At 43.9% G+C, this 6,016-nt stretch overlaps 1 long non-coding RNA gene across 5 annotated transcripts in view; it reads right to left on the reverse strand.

Moving 5' to 3' along the window:
- Positions 1-5,442, reverse strand: part of LOC147916167 (uncharacterized) — a 162,109-nt gene extending 156,667 nt beyond the window's left edge. For 4 of the 5 annotated variants that reach the window (XR_015553469.1, XR_015553468.1, XR_015553467.1 and 1 more), the window contains exons 1-2: positions 5,308-5,442; positions 513-574 (exon numbers count right to left, since the gene is read on the reverse strand). This is a non-coding gene — a long non-coding RNA (uncharacterized LOC147916167). The remainder of the gene's footprint in view (positions 1-512; positions 575-5,307) is intronic. The other variant, XR_015553466.1, reaches the window with a different exon arrangement.
- Positions 5,443-6,016: the final 574 nt, after the last annotated feature.

Genomic DNA, 6,016 nt, shown 5'->3' on the forward strand with positions numbered 1-6,016 from the left:
ACGCACACACACTTTCATCCATGACTGGTACACAGACTCTCTGATGCCAAGGCCTCTGATTCTTGTTGCCTGGCTCTTTCCCTGAGCCCCTGACACTGTCCTTAACATCTGAGTCTCTGGATCTTGCCTCACTTCCCTAAGTCCAGAATAGCTGCCTGCACCTGCCTTAGCAGGTCTCCTTGGACTTGACCTGGGCCTCGGCCAGCTTGCTGTTTGAAGGATGCTTAGCCAGGCCCCCTCCTGACCACCCCTGACTTATTTCCTCCAGCACCCTGGTTCGCTCTTGGAGAAAAAAAAAAAGTGAAACATAATGTCTGAAAGATTTCTATAAACAGTATGAGATAATACATAAAGGAAATAAATCCAGAGGCTACCAAAAATATCTTTGAAGAAGTAAAAAGATATAATCCTCCGGTGACCAAATTCTGTCACCACGACCAAAATATCTCGCCACTATTCTTGACTCTCCATCTGCATTGCCGTCACCTTTTCTTGAAGACGCAATAACTTACCAACTGGGCTTCCCACCTCCAGTTTGACCTTATTCTCATCCAAGGGTCCAATACTTTAAATGCTTCAGGAGAAGAAAGAAGAAACACAAATGAGTGACCAGGGCTTCAACACAGTGCAATGGTGGGTTGGGGCAAAGGAGAAAGTACTTGTGCCATATATAAGAGGCACCCACTCCTCAGCTATAGCTTATAGTTTTCTTCCAGGAATGCAGGCCAGTCTTTCTAGAATATCCTATTTAAAAAAAAAAAAAAAAGACCAAAAAATTCAGACTTTTATGTAAAAAAATAAAATGAATCTTGGCTGCCCCTACTTCCCTTTTTGATCTCATAAATTCCCCCATATGCCTGAGCCGTTTAAAGCTGAGTTTCCATCATGAGCAAACCAAGAGTCCTGACTAGTACAATTCTTTAATACACTGTTTACATGACTGTCTCCCAAACTCAAGGGTAAGTTCTCAGGGTCAGGAACTATGCCAGACTCACCTCTGTATCCCTAGGCTGCACAAGAGCTGGCACCAAACTGGAATTTAATTCTTTACAAATGAATGGACAGAGGAATGAATATATATTCTTTGAAGACCTAAGAGCAGAGAATGAAAATTCCAAAATAATAGGCAGTAGGGGATTTAGTTCTTGGAATTGTAGGGAAAGCTCATTGAAATAGACATTTTTGTTTCTTCTTCAGGCTCTAGGTTCTTTCAGGGAAGGAAGGCTTGCCCCTGACTCCTCACAGGCCGCCATCCATGTTGACCCCTCATGAGAATGGGCAGTGAGCTAACACAAAATGTCAATGCGTTCAAGCAGAATGAACACAAAACTCATATTTCCTTAGGGTACAAATTTTCTCTGAGTAAATAGGCAGACAAGGACTGAGTCTTCCCAGATACAAGGAGAAATCAAAGAAGCTTTAAGAAACAAAACAAAACAATAAGCTATAAGGTTATTATTTTGAATAATGCCTTGGGTAATAAGATGCAATTATCCACTGTGCCGTTGTCAGAGGCCACTTCTATGCCCAAAATTGTTCTTCCATTGTGTTAATTCCACCATTTGCTGCCCACAAGGAAATGCCTGCTGTATCGGGTGACCTGCACAGGATTGACCTTGGACAGTTACTGCCAGATGTGCACAAAGCCTTCCACTGCATGTGTGAGAAATAAATGTCTTCTTCATTTCATTTCCTAAGCCCCAGTTTCCCACACCTGACATTCTAGAACGAATTGACAATCACCTTTGAAAAAGGTGCTAACATACAGCTTGTTACAGTAGGAGGACATTTATAAATTATCTGGTTGAAGTTTCTAAGTTTAAAATGATGAAACCAAGGTCCAGAGAGGTTAGCATCCACCAAGGGCCCACAGCTAGTTAGTGGCTATGCCTGATCCAGCCTGGCAGTTCTCAGTATATTCACAAAACCGAAACTCTAATTATGCAGTTTTGCTGACCTTGAGGTATAAAAATGCCATTCCTCTAAAGGGCATTAGATACATTAGCCAAATTGGAGCCGTTAATTTGCAAGTCAGCAACTTTGGTTTTCAGATCTCGTTATGGGGGGGGGGGGGAACGTCTAAACCTTAAAACCAAATGGCCTAAAGCAGTCAAGTCACGAATACTTTCTCCTCTGTTCAATCCACACTTCAGAACATTGCACTGGGAGGTCAGAAGTCCCTGTTCTCTGCCTGGAGCTCAGAAGCACTTGCAGCTGAGGCAATTCCTGCCTCAGCCTGCTGAACCTTGGGGGTGAGAGACATAAGATTGCTTCCCAAGCTGAGATTATTGCTCTGCACGCCAAGTAATAAGGACAGCTCCGGGGAGGCTTGGGAGAACTTTCTGAAAGCTTTTGTTTGCATGAAACCCGGAATCTGAAGGCACTGGAAAAGACAGCTTCAAAAGCACTCTGCTGCTGCTTTCAGTCAGGGCCAGTTCCCTCTACAAACTTGGGGATTTATTTTCAAAGATGTTACAAACACTTGTAATGTAAAATGGCAGCCAGGGAAATGCTATCGTCTGCTAAATCCTCAAGCTACTATTGCAGAATAACAAGATGCCTGCTCACCCACCCTGGTTGTCATTGAATTCTCGTCTGTCAATCTGCCATACCCATAATGCCTCTGGGGATGCCTGGGCAGCCTTTGCAATAGGCAGGTACCTAAATCATCCCAATCTAATGAGTGTCTGTCTTAACTGCAAAGACATCTACAAAGACATATTCCTTCCGTATGTAAGCTGGCCATTCAGCATGGAGAAGAAAGCCTGCCATTCACCATCTCACCAGAGCCAGGCCAGCCCTGGACAACTCTGTGAAGAGACAAGGACCTTTTTCTCCATGTCATATTTCTGTGGCCCTCCTCACCTTCTGTGTCCCCCCTTACTATGACTTCTGTGCTGACATGTTTTCTCAACCCTCAGGGACCCAGAGACTCAACAGCACCCCCAGGATCCCAAAGTCTCCCAACTCCATCCCTACTACCGTACAAACATGTCTTTCCTTTCAGTGGGCAAATAACTAGTAAATCTGATAAACAAAATTGGTGTCCCTGAACCACCTGCACTGTTATTTACTTAATATTATTTAAAGTAACTCACTTTTTAAATATAAATAATTGCTTTAATTTAATTTTAGTCAATAAGATCTGTGAAATGGCAGGTTTGATGTGTTATTTTAATGTGTATTATGAGAAAGATATATATTTAAAACTATTAAAATAAAAACTATTCATCCATGTACCACTAAAATCATCTTATGTCCCAACGGTAATATATTTCTCAAACTTTGGAAAACAGTAAATTAAATCAAATTAAAACATTGGCTGATATTGGCCTAATGAATCTCCCCTTCTGGATAAGAACTGCATTTCAACGGAGACTTTAATACTTTTAACTCAACTAAAATATGGGAGGAAACATGGTGTAGTGGAAGGCATATAATTTTTTGAGCTGGAGAGAGCTAAGTTGTTTTCAATTTATACAGATTATACTATTTGGTAACATTTTTGTTGTCCTTCCGTACCGAGCCCCTCCCTCCTGGGACTTGGATTATGTCCAACTTTTGCCCTCTTCCAGGGCATGGATGTCAGCCTTGGAACCTCTGGACTCATAGGGTTAAGGAAGAAAGGTTTGTACCAGGGAATCCTGAGATTCCACCAGGCATAGCAGTACCATGCCATATCCCATTCTGGCCCTGCCCTTTTCTATGGAAAGATTATACTATACCCCCTTTATTGACATTAGGGTTGGCCATGGGACTTGCTTGGGCCAATAAAATGTGAAAGAAAGGGACATGTACCACTTCTGAGCAGAAGCTAAAGAACCATCTTGTGAATCTGCTATCAAGTTCAACAGCACTTTTTTAGAGGCTTGATTTCTACCCATGGGTGATCCATGGGCCAATGGTATCCACCAGTGTGTTTTAACAAAGGGAATGGAGAGTATCCGTTAATCCAATGAGTTGGTTCAGTGGAAGTTGGTTATGAGAACTTCTGTTCTCGTTTCCTTTCACTAATGATTACAGTTACAGAATGTTTAATAACTAAAAAAAAGAATGTTTATGTTAGATTTCAAAAATCAGATTTCTAGCTGTCGTATTATACAGATTCCTTGAAGAGCTTACAAAGTATAGAACCAACCCTTTCTTACATTTACAGAGCAATTCTTCTAACACATTCAGTTAATTAAATTTTATAACATGATCATATTCCTACCTTTTTATTTTTACTAGAATTTTGAGATTCTCTTGGTTTTCTATATGCAATAATTCCTACACTAGAGTTTCAGGTCAATTATATTCTCATTGACCTTGCCTCCAAAGGTAAACCTTTTCGTCACAACCTATCCTGATTCTCAAAAAGTTAAAACAGCTCCTGTTAAATCTTGCCACAATGTTTGCAGGATGCTTGAGTGAGTTGGGGTAACCTAAATCAACCTAAGTAACCTAAGTATCCATCAACAGATGAATGAGTAAAGAAAATATGGTATATATATATTAAATATTTATCCATATTATTATATTGGAATATTATTTATCCATAAAAAAGAAGAAAATTCTGCCATTTTCGACAACATGGATGAACCTGAACCTGGAGCACATTATGCTACGTGAAATAAACCAGACATGGAAAGACGAATACTGCATTATCTCAATTATATGTGGAATCTAAAAAAGTCAAACTCATAAAAGCTGAGAGTAGAATGGTGGTTGTCAGGGGCTGGGTGTTAAGGGAAACAGGGAGATGTTGGAGAAAGGATATAAACTTTCAGTTATAAGATAAATAAGTTATGGAGGCAGAGTCAAGATGGCGGCGTAGGCAGACTCTGAACTCACCTCCTCCCGTGGACACAGCCAATTTACAACTACTCGTGGAAAAATTACCCCTGAGACAGAACTGAAAACTGGATAAGAGGAACTCCTGCAACAACGGACAATCCTAACTGGGGTAGAAGAGGCAGAGACTCCCTTCTGGAGAGGAAAAACGCCGCCTTCACAAGCCGCCAGCGTCATGGCCGCCGGGAGCCGCCCACAGCTGGCCGCCGGCAACCCTCCCTGGAGGCGCGGGGCCCTGAGCCGGGGAGCGCCCCTGCTGTGGGCATTTTGTGGACCCAGCACAATCGAGACCAGCGGCAGAATATCTGACTTTGCCTGCTACTAAAACATCGGGGAGCACCCCCAGAAAACCCGGTTCACAAAGAAACTAAAACTGGCTCTTAAAGGGCCCGCGCACAAACTCACCCATTTCAGAAAGCATCCTAAAATCACCAGAAAGAAAGGTGCACAGTGCTTTGGTGACAAGAGACTCACCTAATAGGCCCTGAGTGCATCTCGGTGAGGGGTGAGACCTCTCCAGGGACTGGGAGATTGGCGGCAGCCATTGTTGTGGCCTGGTGTGAGCGTGCTGACACAGACGCCATTGGAGTTCTCCCTGAGGCCTGCTAGCCCAGGGTCTGCTCCACCCGCTAGAGCACCGATTTAATCCAGCTCAGCCAGGGCGGCAGCCCACCCTAGAGACTGGCCCCACCCAACAACAAGCCCTCAGGCAACTGGTGGGCCTGCATAGATTGGTGACTGGATTCTCTGCAGCCTGGCAACTGAGCCGACTTGAGTGGGGCAGGGTGTGCACAAGGAGCGGGTGGAGAGTGTGGGGTGGTGGCGGAGTGTGTGGGGCTCCCGCCGTGGAGAGACTGGGTCCGCTTGGGGGTCGGGGCGCTCACACGGGGCTGAACTGTGTTGACTGTGTGTGTGGACCTGTGGGCAACAGAGCTTGTCAGCTGCAGAAGACTTGTGCTTCTCAAAGACCCACATAGGAGGTTTGCCCCACCTTCCAAAGCCTGAAACAATTGGGTGCTCCTGTGCCTGAGGGCAGCCCCACCCAGCTGCAATCCTCAGAGAGCTGACAAGAGACCTAATAGGCTAGAGGCTTACAGCAATTGTAAGGCCCTGAGCCTAACAACCTGCCACGCTGGGGGCCTACTCACTTAAAAGAAATACTGCAACACAAATGTGGTATTAG

Source organism: Ceratotherium simum, chromosome 10 (genome assembly GCF_057802395.1).
Source record: "Ceratotherium simum simum isolate JZ-2026a chromosome 10, ASM5780239v1, whole genome shotgun sequence".
NCBI classification, from domain to species: Eukaryota; Metazoa; Chordata; class Mammalia; order Perissodactyla; family Rhinocerotidae; genus Ceratotherium; species Ceratotherium simum.